Below are 25,743 nucleotides of genomic sequence, written 5' to 3'. Positions count from 1 at the left end.
AACTCTCATCACAAAGTCAGAATTACGCTAGACTAATGTCTTGACAGACATTTAAATCTCATTGAGTTTGTTAATGTTGATTTAAAGGAAGAAATCATTTCATAATCATCTCCATGTCAATAGTGAGGTCTGTCATTAGATTGTTTAGTAATACTCCTCATGTATTCTACAATCATCAGATGAGTGTTATGGTCGGATTACCTCAGAGGAACAGGTGAAACAAAAACATTTTTCAAATTGTTTTCACATGCTAACACTGATGCACCAAGTATACACATACTGGAACTGGTTTTAAGATGTAGGATAGAAATACATATAAGAGAGAAATACGACAGTAGAGGACAGATCTGTGAAAAAACACTGTCAACCTCATTATCTGGCATTATGATCATTTCATTAGAAACATTACATCAACAAAGTGTGTCATGAGGAGGTCAACTTTGCACAGCACACTCCCCCAGAGTCATAAACAGATGTCATGACGTTGGCCTCTTTGAGTGGGGTGGTCCCCACTCGCCTGCTAATTAGTGAACCTCCACCCGTAAATGGATTGATCTCTGACCTCAGTAGCGATAACAACCCTAATTATGCCATTAGTGGAAAAGCAGACAACAATGCTTTCCAAAACCAACCATTGGGCGCAGGCCTCGTAAAGGTTCTCTCCAGTCTAGCTCTGATGTCTTGCCATCCGAGATTGCCATCTGTCCAATACCGCAGTGCACAGCTGAAGCACGAGCAGGTAACGGTAAATATAAAGGGACAGGTGGAGAGAACCGGGAAACCAATGACCAATGCAGACAAGGGAAAAATTCTGCTAGCTATGGAACTGCGTTCGAAAACTGAACAATTAAATGTAATTGCAAATCCGTATGATGAACAAGCACAAGCTCTTCAACAAAATCGTTTTCTACAGGAACAAAATCATATGCTACAGGAACAACTCGATTTAGCCAAAACTAAATACGATGATGTCCACGCCAAACTAGATAAATCTGAAGAGTTATCTACAAACAGGAGCGCTCAACTTGACAACATGCATGCTGTTTTGTTGAATGTTACTCAAAATAACACAGTTCTCCTCAAAGCGCTGCAGACCAAAGACGATCAGTTAATGAACACAGTGACAAAGTTGGATGATAAATCAGCAGAACTTATTGAAGTCGCTGACCAAATGAATGATGAGAGAATTAAATACAGGACTAAGATTTTGTCCTACTACTCCGGCTCTGACGCTCGTCGGATGTGGCAGGGCTTGCAAACTATTACGGACTACAAAGGGAAACCCAGCTGCAAGCTGCCCAGATCCACAGATGCCCTTTCCCACCTGGACAAAAGGAACACGTATGTGCGAAGTCTTTAATTGATTACAGCTCAGCATTCAAAACCAGAGTGCCCACAAAGCTCCTCAGTAAGCTAAGGACCCCGGGGACTAAACACCTCCGTCTGAAACTGGATCCTGGACTTCCTGATGGACCACCCCCAGGTGGTAATGGTAGGCAACAACCCATCTGCCACGCTGATCCTCAAAACGGGGGCCCCTCATAGGTGCGTGCTTTGTCCCCTCCTGAACTCCTTGTTCACCCACGACTGCGTCCTCAAGCATTACTCCTACACCATCATTAAGTTTGCTGCCACCTACTCCCTATAGGCTGTCTCATCATTGTCGGTGGTCAGGCATACCACTGTTGTCGTCAGCAAACTTAATGATGGTGTTGGAGGGGGCGGTCCATCAGGAAGTCCAGGACCCAGTTGCAGAGGGGGGTGCAACTTGAATAAGACAAAGGACTACAGGAAAAGGAGGGCCGAACACGTCCCCATTCACATCGACGGGGATGTAGTGGAGCGGGTCAAGAGTATCAAGTTCCTTGGTGTCCACATCACCAACAAACTATCATGGTCCAAACACACCAAGACAGTCGTGTAGAGGGCACGACAACACATGTTCCCCTTCAGGAGACTGAAAAGATTTGGCATGGGTCTCCAGATCCTCAAAGCTATACAGCTGCACCATCGAGAGCATCTTGACCGGATGCTTCACCGCCTGGTATGGCAACTGCTCGGCATCTGACCGTAAGGCGCTAACAGAGGGTAGTGTGTATGGCCCAGTACATTACTGGGGCCAAGCTTCTTGCCATCCAGGACCTACTGTATATAATAGGCGCCGTCAGAGGAAGGCCCAAAAAATTGTCAAAGACTCCAGTCACCCAAGTCATAGTTTGTTCTCTCTGCTACCGCAAGGCAAGTGGTACCGGAGAGCCAAGTCTAGGTCCTAAAGGCTCTTTAACAGCTTCTACCCCCAAGCCATAAGACTACTGCACAATTAATCAAATGTCCACCGAGACCTTTGTTTTTACACTGCTGCTGTTTATTATCTAAACATAGTCACTTTACCCCTACCTACATGTACAAATTAACCTGTACCCCCGCACATTGACTCTGTACCCCCTGTATATAGCCTTGTTATTGTTATTTTATTATATAACTTTTTAATAAATATTTTACTTCAGATTATTTTGTAAATATTGTTTCAACTCTATTTCTTTAACTGCATTGTTGGTTAAGGGCTTGTAAGTAAGCATTTCACGGTAAGGTCTACACTTGTATTCGGCGCATGTGACAAATACAATTTGATTTGATTTGGAGATGAAGGCTGGATTGGAATCTCTAAAATTCACTACTATACTCTACACCTATATTACCTCTCTCTGAGATATGATGGTGTTGTGATGTTTTGGATGAAGAGACAGAATATGCGATACGCTAATTCCGTAGTTTGTTGACTGGAAATGTCCATTGTCAGCAGCAGCTGGACCTGTTGATGTGACCTATGCTGAGGTTGACCTCCAAAAGAAGGCCAAAGCCAAGAAGAATAGAGGTAAGTCTGGACATCCCTCCCTCTATGTTCCGCTTATCAGAACCTCATCTCTCTTTGACCCCATATTGAATAAATGTATATTATTATGATATTAGTCTGAGTATTAGTCTGGGTATTAGCCTGGGTATTAGTCTGGGTATTAGTCTGGGTATTATTATGATATTAGTCTGGGTATTAGTCTGGGTGTTAGTCTGGGTATTATTATGATATTAGTCTGGGTATTAGTCTGGGTATTAGTCTGGGTATTATTATGATATTAGTCTGGGTATTAGTCTGGGTATTAGTCTGGGTGCTAGTCTGGGTATTAGTCTGGGTGTTAGTCTGGGTGTTAGTCTGGGTATTAGTCTGGGTATTAGTCTAGGTATTATTATGATATTAGTCTGGGTATTAGTCTGGGTATTAGTCTGGGTGCTAGTCTGGGTATTAGTCTGGGTGTTAGTCTGGGTGTTAGTCTGGGTATTAGTCTGGGTATTAGTCTAGGTATTAGTCTGGGTATTAGTCTGGATATTATTTTGTTTATGATTCTGGATATTATTGTGGATATAACTATTATATTATGCTGATGTTTATCCTCCTACAGAAACAGCAACCCCACCAGAGGCGATTCAGTCTATTCTCTATTGAAGCCATGTTCATGCCCCGGTAAGAATAATAGCCATTTGTTATTGATTCTAAAACTAAATATATATGGAACTAATGTGCTGATATCAAATTCTAATCTATCTTTTTAAAGTATATCTCTATGTTTTATTCTTAGTAGTTTGTTTTAGTGCATGCAGGTCCTTGAGGGAGATGGAGGGATAAATAACTTTGTGTGGTGATATGTTACAGGTCCTTGAGGGAGATGGAAGGATAAATAACTTTGTGTGGTGATATGTTACAGGTCCTTGAGGGAGTAGGAGGGATAAATAACTTTGTGTGGTGATATGTTACAGGTCCCTGAGGGAGATGGAGGGATAAATAAATTTGTGTGGTGATATGTTACAGGTCCTTGAGGGATAAAAACATTGTGTGGTGATATGTCACAGGTCCTTGAGAGATAAATAGCAGTGTGTGGTGATATGTTACAGGTCCTTGAGGGAGATGGAGGGACACACCATCAGAGGAGGAGCAGGAGAAACCTGGGAATATGTATCATTCAGACATATATATGCGTGTGCGCACACACACACACACACACGCAAGCACACCGACACCAGCGGATTCTCACAGATACACACACACACACACACACATATATATATATATATATATCTATATCTACATCAACAAATATATTTGATTTAATATTGGTTTAATTGTGAATAACTGCAACAGGTTTTTAAACAATGATATGGTGTAATGATGATGGATCTTATCTGCAGCTACAGCAATTGTATCTGTATTGTGTATTGAATTGTTGGGTTGTAAATCTATTGACATGTATTGTCTTGGGTGTGTTACTTCTGTCACTCAGATGATGGAATACTACACTACACAGCCAAAAGTATGTGGACACACCTTCAAATAAGTTGAAGGTGTGTTATTACAGCCACACCCATTGCTGACAGGTGTATAAAATCATGCACAGTCATGCAATCTCCATTGACAAACATTGGCAGTAGAATGGCCCGTACTGATGAACTCAGTCCCTTTCAACGTAGAACCGTTATAGGATGCCACCATTCCAACAAGTCAGTTCTTAAAAATTTCTGACCTGGTCAACTGCAAGTGCTGTTATTGTGAAGTGGGAACGTCTAGGAGCAACAACTGCTCGGCCGCGAAGTGGTAGGCCACACAAGCTCACAAATGAAATGGGTTTTCATGGATGAGCAGTCGCACACAAGCCTAAGATCACCATGTGCAATGCCAAGCATCAGCTGCAGTGGTGTAAAGCTCACCGCCATTGGACTCTGGAACAGTGGAAACGTGGTCTCTGGAGTGATGAATCACGCTTCACCATCTGGCAGTCAGATGGACGAATCTGTGTTTTGCGGATGCCAGGAGAACACTCCCTGTCCCTATGCATAGTGCCAACTGTAAAGTTTGGTAGAGAAGGAATAACGGTGTGCGGCTGTTTTTCATGGTTCGGGCTAGGCTCCTCAGTTCCAGTGAAAGGAACTCTTAACGCTACAGGGAACAATGACAATCTAGACGAATCTGTGCTTCCAACTTGTGGCAATAGTTTGGGGAAGGCCCTTTCCTGTTTCAGCATGACAATGTTCCCGTGCACAAAGCGAGGTCTGTACAGAAATGGTTTGTCAAGATTGGTGTGGAGGAACATAACTGGCCTGCACAGAGCCCTGACCTCAACCTCATCGAACCCCTTTGGAATGAATTGGAACACCGACTGCGAGCCAGGCCTAATCGCCCAACATCATTGCCCTTCCTCACTAATGTTCTTTTTATTTATTTTATTTTACCAGGTAAGTTGACTGAGAACACATTCTCATTTACAGCAACGACCTGGGGAATAGTTTCAGGGGAGAGGAGGGGGATGAATGAGCTGGGGATTATTAGGTGGCCGTGATGGTATGAGGGCCAGACTGGGAATTTAGCCAGGACACCGGGGTTAACACCCCTACTCTTACGATAAGTGCAATGGGATCTTTAATGACCTCAGAGAGTCAGGACACCCGTTTGACATCCCATCCAAAAGACAGCACCCTACACAGGGCAGTGTGTGCCCTAGGGCATTGGGATATTTTTTAGATCAGAGGATAGAGTGCCTCCTACTGGCCCTCCAACACCACTTCCAGCAGCATCTGGTCTCCCATCAATGGACTGACCAGGACAAACCCTGCTTAGCTTCAGAAGTAAGCCAGCAGTGGGATGCAGGGTGGTATGCTGCTGCTGCTCTTGTGGCTGATTGGAAGCAATTCCCCGCAGCAATTTAGTGTAAAGATATCTAGTGGAAAGATATCCCATTAAAGTGGAGGCACTTTGTTTACATCCCTATTAGTGAACATTTCTCCTTTGCCAATATAATCCATACACCTGACAGGTTTAAACAGCATGATCATTACACAGGTGGTGCTTGTACTGGGGACAGTAAAATACCACTCTAAACTGTGCTATTTTGTCACACAACACAATGCCACAGATGCTGGAGAATTTTATGTTTATTTTTCCACCATAAGTCGCCTCCAACGTTGTTTCTGAGAACCGTCCTCACAACTACGTGTAACCACGTCAGCCCAGGACTTACACATCCGGCTTCTTCACCTGTGGGATGGTCTGAGACAAGCCACCCGGACACCTGAGGAAACTCTGGGTTTGCACCAAAAAATTGGGGAAAATATCTGCTTGCTCATCATCCTCACCAGGGTCTTGAACTGACTGCAATTTGGTGTGGTAAACGACATCAGAGGCAATGCTCACCTTCGATGGCCACTGGCACGCTGGAGAAGTTTGCTCTTCACAGATTAATAACGGTTAAAGCTGTACTGGGTATGGCATCCTGTTTGTGAGCGATTTGCTTTTGTCTACGTTGTGAACAGAGTGCCCCATGGTGGCAGTGTTTTTTATTTTATATTATTTTTCATTATTGCTTTTTATGTACATTTATTTAACTAGGCAAGTCAGTTAAGAACAAATTCTAATTTACAATGAAAGCCTAGGATCAGTGGGTTAACTGCCTTGTTCCGGGGCATAATGACAGATTTTTACCTTGTCAGCACGGGGATTCAATCCAGCAACCTTTCGGTTACTGGCCCAACACTCTAACCACTACACAACCTGTCACCCCGTTATGGTATGGGCTGGCAAAAGCTACAGACAACTAACACAATTGCATTTTTTTATGGCAATTTGAGATCCTGAGGCCCATTGTCATGCCATTAATCCACCCCTTCACCTCATGTTTCAGCATGATAATGCATGCCCCATGTCTCAAGGATCTGTACACATTTCCTGGAAGCTGAAAATGTCCCAGTTCTTCCATGGCCTGCATACTCACCAGACATGTCAGCCATTGAGCTTTCTTTGGGATGATCTGGAACGACGTCTACAACAGTGTTTTCCAGTTCCCGTCAATATCCAGCAACTTCGCACAGCCATTGAAGAGGAGTGGGACAACATTCCACAGGCCACAATCAATAGCCTAATCATCTCTGCCGCGCCGCATGAGGCAAATTGTGGTCCCACCCGATACTGACTGGTTTTCTGATCCATGCCCCTACATTTTTAAAAGTTATCTGTGACCAACAGATGCATATCTGCATTCCCAGTCATAGGAAATCCATAGATTAGGGCCTAATGAATTTATTTAATTTGACAAATTTCCTTATATGAACTGTAACTCAGTAAAATCTTTGAAATTGTTGCATGTTGAGTTTATATTTTAATTCAGTGTATTTGTATATACATTTCACAGAATATTAGAAATACACTTTTTTTTAAAGACTACTCTTACAATATATTTGCTTTTGTAATTCACTTTTTTTAAATCATCCCCAAAAGGGCATGAATGCACAAGTAAACGGTTATAGTCAACTCATCCATGCCACCTTCTTTCAGCCTTCCTTTCAGCCTAAAATAGTTTTTGGGGAGCCCAATGTGTGAGTTCAAGGGACAATCTGTGATTGGTACATACATTTTGGGAATCTTAAAGAATATAACTTGTAAATGCCTCATTGAGCTTAGTTTCCAATTGAGATTTTCATAATTCCTTTTTAAATAAAAGTGTTGAAATTGACATTTCTTCTCTGTTTTTTGAAGTATTTCTGAAAACATCTAGACACAATAGACAAATGTTTCAGTGCTCAGAGTCCACTTTCACAGTATGTGAGAAACACCTCAAAACAAAGAGATCATGAAAGGTCAATAGGGGACATTTACTACAGTATATCAATTATCATGAATTAACCCCGAAAATATAAAATAATTTTACCGTACAATTTCCAGTTTTACTCTTCCCATCCAGTTTAATAAATATGTTTGTCATACATCTGAACACAATGAAATGTCAGTGACAAAAACATATTTGATCATGACTAAATGCATGGGATGTGAGTCTATGTGGTATTTACAGGCCCAGCTCTGAAGGGGGCGCTAAAAGACCATGAACAATTAAGCTTCATGGCTTATCCTCAAAACCCAGTTACTGGTTATAGTTTTTGATTGAATACTGTCTTCCTCATTGAGTCTCTGGTCTGTGGGAGTGACCTCACAACAGCTCTGCCTCTGATGTGTACACACACACACACACACACACACACACACACACACACACACACACACACACACACACACACACACACACACACACACACACACACACACACACACACACACACAGTGGGGTGGTGAGGTGCATAACATAACTCATATTCAGTTCCTATTTTCCCCTGGGCTTTATTTGAATATTGTGGTAATATCAATGTACTGCAGTCATACTGATACCATCTCTAAAGGCAGTACCAAGACAGTTGGCTTGTCATGCTCATTAGAATGTACTGTAGGTAGAATTCTAGCTCGCTTTAGTTAGTGTGTATTCATTTCATAATAACAGTACCTGTCAATTTGACTCTATTTGTGGGTGATACTGACAGTTGTGGAAACAACTGTTGTTTTGTGTGAATCTATTTGTATAACCGGTGACAGTGACACTGTTGTCATATTTACATACTGTATCTGCAGCCTGTTGTCTAAGGCAGGTAAATGATGTGGTGAGGTGTATTCAGATGAGATATTATGTCATTTGATCCTTTTTCATGGTTTCAAAATGACAAAATATCAACCAGTGTGTATGAACTATGCAACTACTAATACCTCTACCACTACCACTACTACTACTGTATTACCATGTCCTACAATACATTTTACAAATATCCTTATATCCCACTGTGTTATTCTAGCATGACTCAACAAAAAGAGAGATCAATGTGCATCAATGTGTTGTTGTCAGATACTGTAACAGATCTCTGTAATGTGTTGCATGGAGAAGACATGTTGAGCTCTAGAACCTTCTTACTGAAGAGTGTTTATTCTCAACAGTTCCGGGATGTCATGTGTCCTACTTAGCTTAGTACACTCAAAACAACCTAATCATTACGAAACTTCTGTTTGATCAAACAAACCACAAGTAGCAAGTAAGCCATTCAATTTTTATATTTTCTTATTGCCCTCCATACAAAACTCCTTGCTTGGTAAGTGAAAAATAATGAAAACACCACATGATGGAGAAGACAGATGTTTGGGCCAGTTATCTGTCTCGTTTCAACTCTTCCTCTCTGGTTTGTCTCAGTCTTGCCCTCTACCTGTAGATAGGACAGGTTAAGCCTGATACAGAGGCTTTTCCTTTTGAGCTGTTGCCTGTGTATATTTTGTAAATCTAGGCTACTTACTTGATATTTTGTACTTCATGGCATCTTCGCCTACTCTCTCTCTCTCTCTCTCAGTAGGTCCCTATTCCACATACGTTTGTCACCTTTTTGACCGTACATGTCACGTCCTGACCAGTAGAGGGAGTATTTGTATTGTTGTTAGGTCAGGACGTGGCAGAAGGGTATTTCTTTCATATGGTTCGGGTTGTGTGTGTAGTATTTAAGGGGTGTTTGGTTTATGTATTCCAGGGTTTTAGTGTATGTTCTGGTTTTGGTTTTCTATGGTTTTCTGGTTTGTCTATTTCTTTGTTGTCTGTGTGGCTCCCAATCAGGAACAGCTGTACGTCGTTGTTCCTGATTGGGAGTCATATATTAGGAGCTTGTTTTCACCTGGTTTTTTTTTGGTGGGTAGTTGTATTTTGCACTGCTGTGAGTACAGCCTGTAAAACTGTCTGCCGTTCTTTTTTTTTTTTTTCGTGTTCTCTTTATTTAATAAATATGAAGATGAGCATCCACATTCCCGCTGCGTTTTGGTCATCTCTACACAACGACAACCGTGACAGTACAAAACAAAGGTTGGACCAGGTCAGTTTGTGGGGCTTTTTGTGTTTATCAGGGATGAATGGCAATATTATTTTCCTATACTGTAGATCGCTTGTCATATTAATTTGTCATTTACATTTAGTCTATCACTCTGATCACCACTTTCCCAGGTTATTCACCTGAACAGTTGACAGACCTACCTTGTTTATACTGTAACGCTTCTACATTCACACACAGTTGACCTCCAAATAGCTCCTAAGCAAAATGATAAATGTCACATGTGCCATGAAGTCAAACCGTTGACACATTCCACCTTTCCTAGTGAAACTATAGATTCTACTGAAAATGTAAACATGACCGGGTATCGTAAATGCAATATTGACTTTTATCCATAAACTCCTTCCTCAGATCTTTTCCAGCCACAGAAAGACCACAGTGTTGCTGTGTCCACTCCTTTTACAGAAATAGGAAGTTGACTAGAGATAAACCGGACATCAGATGCTCATTTACTCGGTTTCTCTTTAAAGCATCTGTAGCTTTCTTATTCTGACAAAAAGCCCCATTTGTGTCACAGCAACAGGAACTGTAGGGGAAACGGGACACTAACTTTGGAACGCTATGTCCCAATTGCAACTCTCAACTTGATATAGAGTTATGTAGTAGGTAGTTTACTGTTAGCACACAGTTAGGCAACACACTAAGACACAGGCCGAGGGCATGAGATGTGAAAAAACTACCCCAGCTCGCAGTCGGCTCAGTAGGCAAATAGACTAGAGATGCTGCTGACACTGTTTGCGAGATGCCCGACAAAAGGCTTTATTTTTAACCCTCCCTCGACTCCTGCCACGTCACCCAAGCAAACAAAAACAGTCCCACAGAGAATGATCGCGTGCACAATTGGGAAATAGTCACTTATATATATGTCAGTTGTGGCTAGCTGCCAGCTGAGACTGAGCTTCAACTGTCTAATGAACAAGAGAGGAGAGAGCTAGTTACTTAGCTTGCTGACTGTGGTTTTGACATGCTCTCCTAAGCAGCAGTGTGACAGTGAGAGGTGAGAAGAGCTGTGTGTGTGTGTATGAAAGGAGGGGGTGGCTGAAGATGTCCATTTCCTTTGTGGGCAGTGGAACAAATTAGGTTAGCTAGCTAGGCCTGCATATCTATCCATCTATCTCTGGTGTGTATGGCACTTACTACCAGACCCCTTTCGAAGCTACTTCAATCTTTAGTCTTGCCAGTTCACCCTCTGAATGGCACACATACACAACCCATGTCTCAATTGTCTCAAGGCTTAAAAATCCTTTAACCTGTCTTCTCCCCTTCATCTACACTGATTGAAGTGGATTTTACCTCGATTAACCTGTTCAGTCTATGTCATGGAAAGAGCAGGTGTCCTTAATGTTTTGTACACTCAGTGTATCTTCGTGTCTTTGTCTGTCTTTCTGTATCCATCTATCTGTGCATAGTGCAACATGAAACAAACATCTGCACATTCTGATGTCAAACCAAGATCTCATTTCTATTCTTGTTCCATCCTCTTTCCTCCAATAAAGAGCTGGGGCCATAGAGCTAATGTAGCCAACCATAAAAATATGTTTCTCAGAAAATAAAAGTTACTGTTCTTTTGTTCAGTCTTTACACATTTCTGCAGAACCTTGTCTCCCTTTTTCTGTGTGATGTAATCAGACTCATCATACAGGAAGTAGAGGGGTTTGTCAGAAGAACTGTAGTTTGGAAATGGTCAGTGGGACAGAATGGAGAAGACCTTGCTCTGTGTGCTACACTGTGTACTGTCGGTGTATTATTGTCTGTACTGTAATGACTTTCTTTGTTTTTGTTGAATCTACTGTGGACACTGTGGTGAAGATGATGGTAGATATTCATTTATTTGATCAAACCTCACTCTTTGTTTCATCCTCTTTGTCTCTATCACTGCTTTTCCTTTCTGTCACTTTTTAAATAAAGGTGAAATAAAATAGTTTCAATATTGTTGTCTAAATCAGTTTCTGTATGATAGCAAGAACAGATTCCTGTTCAGATTCCTCCATTATCTCATTCTCATTTCATGTAATAATTGAAGCAACATGGTGGTCATACACTACATGACTAAAAGTACTCGTCGAACATCTCATTCCAAAATCATGGGAATTAATATGGAGTTGGTCCCCACCTTTGCTTCCAACGTTGAGGTCAGGGCTCTGTGCAGGCCAGTCAAGTTCTTCCACACCGATCTCGACAAACCATTTCTCTATGGACCTCGGGGCATAGATGCACGGGGCATTGTCATGTTGAAACAGCAAAGGTCCCTCCCCAAACTGTTGCCACAAAGATGGAAGCACAGAATTGTCTAGAATGTCATTGTATAATGTAAGGTGGCATTATCGCTCTTCACTGGAACTAAAGGGCCTAGCCTGAACAATGAAAAACAGCCCCCGACCATTATTCCTCCTCAACCAAACGTTAGTTGGCACTATGCATTCGGGGAGGTAGTGTTCTCTAGCATCCAGAATCGCCCATCGGACAGCCAGATGGTGAAGTGTGACTCATCCCTCGAGAACTCGTTTCAAATGCTCCAGAGTCCAATGGCGGCATTGTTATTTTGTTTTTCTTGAAATATTAGACTTCAGTTTTTTAATTAAACAAGAGCATAGTGTCTCTCTTTACATGCAGGTGGATATAAACTATAGGTGAATCGTTTCCGTTTTTAATTAGAATTTTAAATACTAAAGTTGTGTTTATACTTGGTTGGTCAACCTACTATAACAGTTAAGATGGAACACGTAACTATAGTTTAATTAAAAATGTATATTTATATAATGCAGCTTTAATGCTTATTTCTATATTAAATATAGAATCAGCAAAATGATGTTGCCACGAGTAGCACTGCAGGTATTGAGATGAGCTAGATGCAGGACTTCACTCTCACAGTCACACACAGTATCTGCGAAAATGCACAGGTTCAGTTCACGGTGTTCAGTGTCGTAGCCACAGGATCAAAACAGAAGTTGAGCCTCATGCTTCAACGTTCTTAGATGTTGTGGAAATTGAACCACTATGCAGTTTACTTTCTACATCAAATCGCTGAGTCTACCTTTAAACTCCACTCACTTTTGTCTTACATTCATTTTGAAATACCGTCTAAGTATTTTGTAAAACATTTTCAACATGTAAGTCTTTTGTAAAATAATTTCAGAAGTTGTTATAGGAGCCAGATGAGTGTACCACCATGGAACTTAAAATGGAGTAGGTGTGTTATATTTTGTTTGAATTCTCATATCAAATAAAAAGTGATGATCCACCTCATTGTATTGCTTTGAAATATAACTTGATTTAAGTAAATATTTATTTTAATCTGTATTTCTGAGTCGAAACAATGCATTTACATCTTGAACATTTCTATACATTTCTTATTATGTAAAGCAACACTTTCTAACAACCTCTATGCACCATAGTGCTGTCAGTCTTCTGTAAAACACATTCAGATTGACTTCTACTGATATGAACCCATACAGAAGTGTTCCATGTCTGTACTATTATGATGAGAGAGAGAGAGGAAGGAATAAGAGGGCAGACCTCTCAGTAGACTGAGGGCTTATGCTGTTGCTATGTGACCAACGACCATATTAGTTTCTATGTTGTGATCCACTAGAATGTGGAGTAGTCATCTCGGGTATCTATTCTCATTTCATCCTCCTTTTATCCAATAAAGAGGAAGGAACCAGTGTGAGGTCATGTAGCTAATCACAAGACGTTGGTCGGAAAATAAACTCACCAGTAACTGTTGCTCTTTTTTTTCAGTCTTTGTACATTTCTGTAGAATGCTTCTCTCTATTTCTCTGGGTGATGGTAAAGAGGCGTGAACTAATCCGTCTGTCATCATATAGGAAGTAGAGGGAATCGTCAGAACTGTAGTTCAGAGATCATCGTCAGGACAGAATGGAGCACACCTTGCTCTGTGTGTTACTCTGTAAGTACTGAGAGTGTGTTTGTGTATGAACACTAATTACCTGATTTACTAAGCCTTTGATGGAAAAAAGGAATAAGATCATCATGTAAATTAAGACAGTTTCATGTTTTAGCGTTTTGTGTTTTGTACCTTATTGATATAACAGTGCAAATACTTATTAGAAAATTACACTGAAGTTGGATAGCAGCAAATATGGTGTAGGTCTACAGATATAGGATCTTAATTTGATCACTCTTTTGTTGCTAAGAATTGTCGTTAACCACAGGAAATGCAGATGAGCTTTTTGATTTACATGAATTAACTGAAAACCAACACATGGTTATATTAACAACTGCACTTTTCATGTTGCCTACTTTTGGCCTGCTAATAGCCTAACCACCAATAAAGCAACATGTTGGACTAAATGTTTAAATCCAGTTGCTGCAGGATTATTTTGCTTTGAGAATATAGTTTAAATTAGGATCATATATCTGTATATGAGGTGGGGGTGAGTGACCACCCTACATTGAAGTAGCATCTCTGTGAACCTGAGCTTGTAAAGCAGATGGTGTGGTGGTGTGGTGTGCATTTAACTAAGTCACCACTCAGGAACTAAAGAGTAGCTCTAACTCAGTGGTTGTAATATGTGCAGTCAATGACATTGAATACAAAATGCAATATTTGTTGGATGTGTTCTAATATCAAGTTGTGGTTATTGTAAATGGTTGAGAGTTCCGTCTCCACAGTTATGGTAAACTTTACTAAGAGATTATTGAGTGTTGACCAGCTATACCTGAAACGAGGCTACACAGGCGAGAAAAATACCTCACCCAAATGTTTTGCCCCGTTGGAAAACATAAATGGACTGTTTGAAAATGTGAAGAAAAATCACATTTTTATTTGGCGTACACCCCGACGGCATTGCGCGTACCCCACTTTGGGACCACCTGGTTATCACTTTCTTCAGTCACCTGACGTTTTAAAGACGGTGTACAATTTTCAATGTAATGCAACTCAATAGGAAAATAGTGTTTTTACACAATGTAGAATCCTAATATTCCAGAAAGTACTGCAATTTCAATGACAGGTATTCATATACTCCCTTTAGCTTTTATAATAAACCAATATCTTTACTGTGTTACATATTAGTTTCCCGGGCACAATATGTGCTTCAAAAGTAGCTAGAATTCATATAGGCCCAATATAAGCTGTAAACCAATCAATATAAAACATTATTTTCTGGTGCACCTACATTTCATGTGGTGCTCCTAACTTTTTGGGCGCACCAGTGTTAGCAATGAAAAATGGCATGCTATTGTCACGCAGGGTTAATACTGTCCCATAGAGAACAAAGAAATTGTCTATCCTCTATCAAAGCACAAGGCGAGACCCAGATGCAGACACAGGAGGCAGATGGTTGGAGTCTTACAATGTTTAATAATCCAAGGGGTAGGCAAGAGAATGGTTGTGGACAGGCAAAAGGTCAAAACCAGTTCAGAGTCCAGGAGGTACAGAGTGGCAGACAGGCTCGTGGTCAAGGCAGGCAGAATAGTCAGGCAGGTGGGTACAGAGTCTAGGAACAGGCAAGGGTCAAAACCGAGAGGACTAGAAAAAGGAGAATAGCAAAAGGAGTACGGGAAAAACACACTGGTTGAAATAACATACAATAAGAACTGGCACAGAGAGACAGGAAACACAGGGATAAATACACTGGGGAAAATAAGCGACACATGGAGGGGGTGGAGACAATCACAGGAACAGGTGAAACAGATCAGGGCATGGCAATCCTCACCCGGATGCTTTAGCCCTCGGGGCAGAGCTGGGGAGAAAGGTTAAAGAATAGAGAAAAGAAAGAAGGGAAAGAGACGAGCTATTGGAGAAGAGTGTCAGCCCCTTATGTACACTGTTTTACACTTGTTGATTTTCTCTTGGAGAACAGTGTCAGCCCCGTATGTACACTGTTTTACACTTGTTGATTTTCTCTTGGAGAAGTGGTATGACTAAACAGGTTGTTCCTTCCTACTCTGTTTTCCATGGTCCTATGCTCCTTGCAGAATCTATTAGACAGAAAGTTCACTGTTGTAAAGGTCCTTTAGTGAAAGACTGTAACAGTTTATCCTCAGCTGTTGTGTTGTCTCTAAGGACACACGCGTGCATGTATGTGTGTGTATGTGCGGGTGGATGCATGTAAATGCATACACGTGTGTGTGTTTAAGTGGGGGGGTGGTGGCTGAAGTTAAATTTACTTACATTTACGTGATTTAGCAGACGCTCTTAGGGACTTACAAATTGGTGCATTCACCTTATGATATCCAGTGGAACAACCACTTTACAATAGTATATCTATATCTTTTTTTTTGGGGGGGGGGGGGGGTTAGAAGGATTACTTTATCCTATCCCAGTTATTCCTTAAAGAGGTGGTGTTTCAGGTGTCTCCGGAAGGTGGTGATTGACTCCGCTGTCCTGGCGTTGTGAGGGAGCTTGTTCCACCATTGGGGTTCCAGAGCAGCGAACAGTTTTGACTGGGCTGAGCGGGAACTGTGCTTCCTCAGAGGTAGGGGGGCCAGCAGGCCAGAGGTGGGTGAACGCAGTGCCCTTGTTTGGGTGTAGGGACTGATCAGAGCCTGAAGGTACTGAGGTGCCGTTCCCCTCACAGCTCCGTAGGCAAGCACCATGGTCTTGTAGCAGATGCGAGCTTCAACTGGAAGCCAGTGGAGTGTGCGGAGGACAGGGTGTTGTCCAGGGTCACGCGAAGGCTCTTAGCACTCTAGGAGGAGGACACAATGGAGTTGTCAACCGTGATGGCGAGATCATGGAACGGGCAGTCCTTCCCCGGGAGGAAGAGCAGCTCCGTCTTGCCGAGGTTCAGCTTGAGCTGGTGATCCGTCATCCACACTGATATGTCTGCCAGACATGCAGAGATGCGATTCGCCACCTGGTTATCAGAAGGGGGAAAGGAGAAGATTAATTGTGTGTCGTCTGCGTAGGAATGATAGGAGAGACCATGTGAGGATATGACAGAGCCAAGTGACTTGGTGTATAGCGAGAATAGGAGAGGACCTAGAACTGAGCCCTGGGGGACACCAGTGGTGAGAGCACGTGGTGCGGAGACAGATTCTCGCCACGCCACCTGGTAGGAGCGACCTGTCAGGTAGGACGCATTCCAAGAGTGAGCCGCGCCGGAGATGCCCAACTCGAAGAGGGTGGAGAGGAGGATCTGATGGTTCACAGTATCAAAGGCTGCAGATAGGTCTAGAAGGATGAGAGCAGAGGAGAGAGAGTTAGCTTTAGCAGTGCGGAGAGCCTCTGTGAACAGTGGAACAACTGAAATTAGCTGGGTAGGCTTGAAACCTGACATCTTAGCAAAGGGCCTACAAGCATCTATTCTATTCTCGTTCCATCCTCCTTTCCTCCAATAAAGAGGAAGGAACCAGTGTGAGATCATGCAGTGTGGGGCCATACAGAGAGGTTGGTCAGAAAATAAATACGCCTTTAAACGCTACTATTTTTTCAGTCTTTGTACATTTATGTAGAATGAGTTAGTGTTCGTGTACACTAATTACCTGATTTACTAAGACTGATGGAAAAAAGGAATAAGACATTCATGAAAATTAAGACAGTTTTATGCTTTAGCTTTTTAGTTTTTTATTCCTTATTGATAAAACAGTGCAAATGCTTATTAGTAAATGGTACTAAAATGATATTGCAGGACATGGTAAGTCTCTGGCCTTTTTAAAGCTGTAGTCCGTAATTGAAACTACCACAAAAAGGCCACCCTGCCACTTGTTGTGTTATACAGCTGAGGAATGTTGCTAGGGGAATTCATTCATGTATAATGTTTGTTTACACTGATATTGTTAACAAACATTGTTATAAAATAACAGTATATTCTGTGTTATATTTTGAATTTATATAGTGCTTTTTAACCGAGTTACTCAAAGTGTTTTACTTAGTAGGGGGAAACTCACCTCATCCACCAGCAATGTGTTGCACCCACCTGGGTGATGCAAGGCGACCATTTGTGTGTCAGAACACTCATCCACACATCAGCTATTAGGTGAAGAGTGATAGAGTGCCTTCAGAAAGTATTCATACCCCTTAACTAATTTCACATTTTGTTGTGTTACAGCCTGAATTCAAAATCTATTAAATTGTTTACTTTTCTCACCCATCTACACAGAATACCCATAATGACAAAGTGAAACATGTTTTTAGAAATGTTTGCAAATCTATTGAAAATGAAATAGTCATTACTTTATAGAATCAACTTTGATAGCGATTACAGCTGTGAGATTTCTGGGTAAGTCTCTAAGAGCTTTCCACACCTGGACTGTGCAATATTTGCCCATTATTCTTTTTAAAATGATTCAAGCTCTGTCAAATTGGTTGTTGATCATTGCTAGACAACCATTTTCAGGTCTTACCATAGATTTTCATGTAAAGTCAAAACTGTATCTCAGCCACTCAAGAACATTGACTATCTTCGTGGTAAGCAACTCCATTGTAGATTTGGCCTTGTGTTTTAGGTTATTGTCCTGCTGAAAGGTGAATTCATCTCCAGGGTCTGGTGGAAAGCAGACAACCAGGTTTTCTCTAGGATTTTGCTTATGCTTAACAATGTTTATTTTATATCCTCATTATTAATGTATTGTACTGTGTTTGCTCCAACCATAACACTCTGTATTCAGTACAAAAAACGGTATTGCTTTGCCACATTTTTTGCAGAATTACTTTAGTGCGTTGTTGCAAACAGGATGCATGTTGTGGAACATTTTGTGTTCTGTACAGGCTTCCTTCTTTTCACTCTGTCATTTGGGTTAGTATTGTAGAGTAACTACAATGTTGATCGATCCTCAGTTTTCTCCTATCACAGCCATTTAACTTTAACTGTTTTAAAAAGTCACCATTGGCCTCATGCTGAAATCCCTGAGTAGTTTCCTTCCTCTCTGGCAAGTTAGTGAGGAAGGACACCTGTATCTTTCTAGTGACTGGGTGTATTGATACACCATCCAAAGTATAATTACCAACTTCACCATGTTCAAATGGATATTCAAGTCTGCTTTTTTTATATTGTGCCCATCTACCAATAGGTGCCCATCTTTGAGAGGCATTGGAAAACCTTGTCTTGTGGTTGAATCTGTTTGAAATTCACCTCAACTAAGGGGCCTTAGAAATAATAGTCTGTGTGGGGTTCAGAGATGAGGTAGTCATTCAAAAATCATGTTAAACACTATCATTGCACAGATAGTGAGTCCATGCAACTTATTATGTGACTTGTTAAGCACAATTCACTTTTGAACTTATTTAGGCTTGCCATAAAGGGGTTGAATACTTATTGACTCAAGAAATATCTGCTTTTCATTTTTAATTAACTATGGAGTATTGTGTGTAGGCCAGTGACAAAGCTTCTCAATCTAATCAACACAACACGGAGAAAGTCAAAGGTTGTGAATACTTTCTGAAGATATTGTATTATGCCAATTAGTAATGAAGGGGATGATTAGGTGGCCAGGTTGGGAATGTTGCCATGACACCAGGGTTAACATCCCTGGTCTTACAATAAGAGTCAGGACAACCGTTAAACTTCCTATCCAAAAGACACCACCCTAAGCAGGGACATGTCACCTAGACTGCCCTGGGATCTCCTTAGACCAGAGAGGAGTGGCCCCTACTGACCCTGCAACACCACTTCCAGCAGTCTCCCATCCAGAGACTGACAAGGGCCAACCCTGCTTAGCTTCAGAGGCAAGACAGCAGTGGGATGAACGGTGGTATGCTGCTGGTACTGTATGTGACAACATGTAAAGTGACATGTGATAACATTAAACTACACATGTGAAAATATTTTAGCACATGAAAACATGATATCGTGAAATAAATGTGACAACATGGGGTATCATTGCTATGCAGACGACACACAATTAATCTTCTCCTTTCCCCCTTCTGATAACCAGGCGGCGAATCGCATCTCTGCATGTCTGTCAGACATATCAGTGTGGATGACGGATCACCAGCTCAAGCTGAACCTCGGCAAGACGGAGCTGCTCTTCCTCCCGGGGAAGGACTGCCCGTTCCATGATCTCGCCATCACGGTTGACAACTCCCTTGTGTCCTCCTCCCAGTGTGCTAAGAACCTTGGCGTGATCCTGGACAACACCCTGTCGTTCTCCACTAACATCAAGGCGGTGACCCGATCCTGTAGGTTCATGCTCTACAACATTCGCAGAGTACGACCCTGCCTCACACAGGAAGCGGCGCAGGTCCTAATCCAGGCACTTGTCATCTCCCGTCTGGATTACTGCAACTCGCTGTTGGCTGGGCTCCCTGCCTGTGCCATTAAACCCCTACAACTCATCCAGAACGCCGCAGCCCGTCTGGTGTTCAACCTTCCCAAGTTCTCTCACGTCACCCCGCTCCTCCGCTCTCTCCACTGGCTTCCAGTTGAAGCTCGCATCCGCTACAAGACCATGGTGATTGCCTACGGAGCTGTGAAGGGAACGGCACCTCCATACCTTCAGGCTCTGATCAGGCCCTACACCCAAACAAGGGCACTGCGTTCATCCACCACTGGCCTGCTGGCCCCCCTACCTCTGAGGAAGCACAGTTCCCGCTCAGCCCAGTCAAAACTGTTCGCTGCTCTGGCACCCCAATGGTGGAACAAGCTCCCTCACGACGCCAGGACAGCGGAGTCAATCACCACCTTCCGGAGACACCTGAAACCCCACCTCTTTAAGGAATACCTAGGATAGGATAAAGTAATCCTTCTGACCCCCCCCCCCTTAAAATATTTAGATGCACTATTGTAAAGTAGTTGTTCCACTGGATATCATAAGGTGAATGCACCATTTTGTAAGTCGCTCTGGATAAGAGCGTCTGCTAAATGACTTAAATGTAAATGTAAATGGGGTTTAACAATTTCAATGTGATACCATGAAACTAAACATGGTAACATTTTCACAACTAAAACAGCACATTTTGATTTTACAATTTACAATTTTTTCACATGTGAAAATGCAATTGTACAGAGTTAGGTTTTCCCATGTGAAATTATTGCAATTCACATTTGAGGTGTAAATGTAATTTTTCTCTCATAAAAAGGTGGTGTTAATATGAATTTAATACATGTGAATATATGGTTTCAAGATTTACCTCACGTGTCTCTTGTTTTCACATGTGAAAATGTCAGCTCAACATGTGAAAACAGCTGGCACTAAGACCGTACTCAACGAGCTGTATAAGGCCATAAGCAAACAAGACAATGCGCATCCAGAAGCGGTAAACCTAGTGGCCGGGGACTTTAATGCAGGCAAACTTAAATCAGTTTTACCAAATACTAAAACTCTAGACCACCTTTACTCCACACACAGAGACGCATACAAAGCTCGCCAACCATTTGGCAAATTTGACAATTCTATCATCCTGACTCCTGCTTACAAGCAAAAACTAAAGCAGGAAGTACCAGTGACTCGCTCTATATGGAAGTTGTCAGATGACCAATGACATTGAGGAGAATACCACATCAGTCACCATCTTCATCAATAAGTGCATCGACGACGTCGTCCCCACAGTGACCGTACGTACATATCCTGGCATACTCCTTTTTTCCCTTTGAGTCCGACGACCCCGATGTGAATGACATACTGCTTTCCCGGGAACAGGACCAGATCCCCGTCATTTGCATGAAGAGAAGGCAGAGAAAAAGGGGCAAGAGGGCAGGCTGCCTTTGAGAATTCGTAATCTATTGAATAAACCCCCACTGCCTTCCATTCTGCTAGAAAATGTGCAATCGTTGGAAAATAAATCAATGACCTACGCGGAAATTAAACTACCAGCAGGACATTCAAAACTGTAATATCTTATGCTTCACGGAGTCATGGCTGAACGACGACATTATCAGCATACAGTACAGCTGGATGGTTGGATAATGCTGTATTGGGAGGATAGAACAGAAGCAACTGGTAAGACGAGGGGCGGCAGACTATGTATTTTTGTAAATAACAGCTGGTGCGCGATATCTAAGGAAGTCTCGAGGTTTTGCTCGCCTGAGGTAGAGTATCTCATGATAAGCTGTAGACAACACTATCTACCTAGAGTTTATCTGTATTTTTCGTAGAAGTCTACATACCACCACAGACTGATGCTGGCACTAAGACCGTACTCAATGAGCTGTATTCCGCCATAAGCAAACAGGAAACGCTCACCCAGAGGCGAAGCTCCTAGTAGCCAGGGACTTTAATGCAGGGAAACTTAAATCCATCTTACTAAATTTCTATCAGCATGTTAAATGAGCAACCAGAGGGAAAAAAAACTCTGGACGACATTTACTTCACACACAGAGACGCATACATAGCTCTCCCTCTCCCTCCATTTGGCAAATCTGACCATAATTATATCCTTCTGATTCCTGCTTACAAGCAAATATTAAAGCAGGAAGCACCAGTGACTTGATCAATAAAGAAGTGGTCAGATGAAGCAGATGCTAAGCTACAGGACTGTTTTGCTAGCACAGACTGGAATATGTTCCGGGATTCCTCTGTTGGCATTGAGGAGTACACCACATCAGTCATGGGCTTCATCAATAAGTGCATCAATGACGTCATCCCCACAGTGACCATACGTACATACCCCCAACCGGAAGCCATGGATTACAGGCAACATCCTCACTGAGTTAAAGGCTATAGCTGCCGCTTTCAAGGAGCAGGACTCTAACCCGGAAGCATATAAGAAATCCCGCTATGACCTCCGATGAACCATCAAATAGGCAAAGCATCAATATAGGACTAAGATTGAATCATACTACACAGGCTCGTACTACACCGGCTCTGACGCTCGTCAGATTTGGCGGGGCTTGCAAACCATAACAGTCTACAAAGGGAAGCACAGCCAAGAGCTGCCCAGTGACACGAGCCTACCAGATGAGCTAAACTACTCCTACGCTCGATTCGAGGCAAATAACACTGAAACATGCATGACAGCACCAGCCGTTCCAGAAGACTGTGATCTTGCTCTCCAGAGCCGATGTGAATAAGACCTTTAAACAGGTCAACATTCACAAGGCCACAGGGCCAGACGGATCACCAGGACGTGTACTGCGAGCATGCGCTGACCAACTGGCAAGTTGCGTTGATTTCCAAGATGGCGTAGCAGTCAGACATGTTTGTCCTGTTATGTCCCTTGTATATATATTTTTACATATTTTTATTCACATATCTTTTAAAAATATTTTCCTAAACCTCAACTTCTAAATACTCTCCTGCAACCCGCCTCACCCAAAGTGGCGTGGAGCTGTTTTTTTTTCGGAGGTTTTTCTATTTACTTCGGATCTGGAATCCGCCAAGATAGAACTGCCAAAGGGGGCGGTGTTGCAATGTACTGCAAAGATGTTATGTATTATTATCCAAGTCTGTACCCAAACAATTCGAGCTTCTACTTCTAAAAATTCACCTTTCCAGAAACAAGTCTTTCACTGTTGCCGCTTGCTATAGACCTCCTTCTGCCCCCAGCTGTGCCCTGGACACCATATGTGAATTGATTGCCCCCCATCTATCTTCTGAGCTTGTGCTACTAGGTGACCTAAACTGGGACATGCTTAACACCCCGGCCATCCTACAATCTAAGCTTGATGCCCTCAATCTCACACAAATTATCAATGAACCTACCAGGTACAACCCCAAATCCGTAAACACTCTCTTAGATGTCATCTTAACTAACTCGCCCTCCAAATACACCTCTGCTGTATTCAATCAAGATCTCAGAGATCACTGCCTCATTGCCTGCATCCGTAATGGCTCTGCGACCAAACGACCACCCTTCATCACTGTCAAACGCTCCCTAAAACACTTCTGCGAGCAGGCCTTTCTAATCGACCTGGCCGGGGTATCCTGGAATGACATTGACCTCATCCCGTCAGTAGATGATGCCTGGCTATTCTTTAAAAGTGCCTTCCTCACCATGTTAAATAAGCATGCCTCACTCAAAAAAAAAATTGAACTAGGAATAGATATAGTCCTTGGTTCACTCCAGACCTGTCTGCCCTTGACCAGCACAAAAACATCCTGTGGCGTTCTGCATTAGCATCGAATAGCCCCCGTGATATGCAACTTTTCAGGGAAGTTAGGAACAAATACACACAGGAAGTTAGAAAAGCTAAGGCTAGCTTTTTCAAACAGAAATTTGCATCCTGTAGTATTAACTCAAAAAAAGTTCTGTGACACTGTGGTCCATGGAGAATAAGATCACCTCCTCCCAGCTGCCCACTGCTTTGAGGCTAAGAAACACTGTTACCACAGTCAAATCCACTATAATTGAGTTTTTCAAGAAGCATTTCTCTACGGCTGGCCATGCTTTCCACCTGGCTACCCCTATCCCAGTCAACTGCCCGGCACCCTCCACAGCAACCCGCCAAAGCCCCCACCATTTCTCCTTCACCCAAATCCAGATAGCTGATGTTCTGAAAGAGCTGCAAAATCTGGACCCATACAAATCAGCCGGGCTAGACAATCTGGACCCTCTCTTTCTAAAATCACCTGCCGAAATTGTTGCAACCCCTATTACTAGCCTGTTCAACCTCTCTTTCTTATCGTCTGAGATTCCCAAAGATTGGAAAGCTGTCGCGGTCATCCCCCTCTTCAAAGGGGGTGACACTCTAGACCCAAACTGCTACAGACCTATATCTATCCTACCCTGTCTTTCTAAGGTCTTCAAAAGCCAAGTTAACAAACAGATTACCGACTATTTCGAATCCCACCGTACCTTCTCCGCTATGCAATCTGGTTTCAGAGCTGGTCATGGGTGCACCTCAGCCATGCTCAAGGTCCTAAACGACATCATAACCACCATCGATAAGAGACATTACTGTGCAGCCGTATTCATCAACCTGGCCAAGGCTTTCGAATCACCACATTCTTATTTGCAGACTCGACAGCCTTGGTTTCTCAAATGATTGCCTCACCTCGTTTACCAACTACTTCTCTGATAGAGTTCAGTGTGTCAAATCGGAGGCCATTTGTCCGGACCTCTGGCAGTCTCTATGGGTGTGCCACAGGGTTCAATTCTCGGGCTGACTCTCTTCTCTGTTTACATTAATGATGTTGCTCTTGCTGCTTGGTATTCTCTGATCCACCTCTAGGCAGACGACACCATTCTGTATACTTCTGGCCCCTCTTTGGACACTGTGTTAACTAACCTCCAGACGAGCTTCAATGCCATACAACTCTCCTCCCGTGGCCTCCAACTGTTCTTAAACGCAGGTTAAACTAAATGCATACTATTCAATCGATCACTGCCCGCACCTCCACGCCCGTCCAGCATCACTACTCTGGATGGCACTGACTTAGAATACGTGGACAACTACAAATACCTGGGTGTCTGGTTAGACTGTAAACTCTCCTTCCAGACTCACAATAAGCATCTCCAATCCAAAATTAAATCTAGAATCGGCTTCCTATATCGGAACAAAGCATCCTTCACTCATGCTGCCAAACACACCCTCGTAAAACTGACCATCCTACCGATCCTCGACTTCGGTGATGTCATCTATAAAATAGCCTCCAACACTACTCAACAAACTGGATGCAGTCTATCACAGTGCTATCCGTTTTGTCACCAAAGCCCCATACACTACCCACCATTGCGACCTGTACGCTCTCGTTGGTTGGCCCTCGCTTCATACTCATCGCCAAACCCACTGGCTACAGGTTATCTACAAGTCTCTGCTAGGTAAAGCCCCGCCTTATCTCAGCTCGCTGGTCACCATAGCAGCACCCACTCGTAGCACGCGCTCCAGCAGGTATTTCTCACTGGTCACCATAGCAGCACCCTCTCGTAGCATGCGCTCCAGCAGGTATATCTCACTGGTCACCCCCAAAGCCAATTCCTCCTTTGGCCGCCTTTCATTCCAGTTCTCTGCTGCCAATGACTGGAAGGAACTGCAAAGATCTCTGAAGCTGGAGACTCATATCTCCCTCACTAGCTTTAAGCACCAGCTGTCAGAGCAGCTCACAGATCACTGCACCTGTACATAGCCATCTGTAAACAGCCCATCTATCTACCTACCTCATCCCCATACTGTATTT

General features: G+C 42.6%; 1 long non-coding RNA gene across 1 annotated transcript in view; it reads left to right on the top strand.

Moving 5' to 3' along the window:
* Positions 1-2,803: 2,803 nt before the first annotated feature.
* LOC123728785 (uncharacterized) overlaps positions 2,804-25,743 on the top strand; it is a 110,515-nt gene continuing 87,575 nt past the window's right edge. Inside the window, exon 1 of the long non-coding RNA XR_014381423.1 lies at positions 2,804-2,875. This is a non-coding gene — a long non-coding RNA (uncharacterized LOC123728785). The remainder of the gene's footprint in view (positions 2,876-25,743) is intronic.

This window comes from Salmo salar, chromosome 18 (assembly GCF_965601325.2).
Source record: "Salmo salar chromosome 18, fSalSal1, whole genome shotgun sequence".
NCBI classification, from domain to species: Eukaryota; Metazoa; Chordata; class Actinopteri; order Salmoniformes; family Salmonidae; genus Salmo; species Salmo salar.
This window is presented reverse-complemented; position numbering and strand designations above follow the sequence as displayed.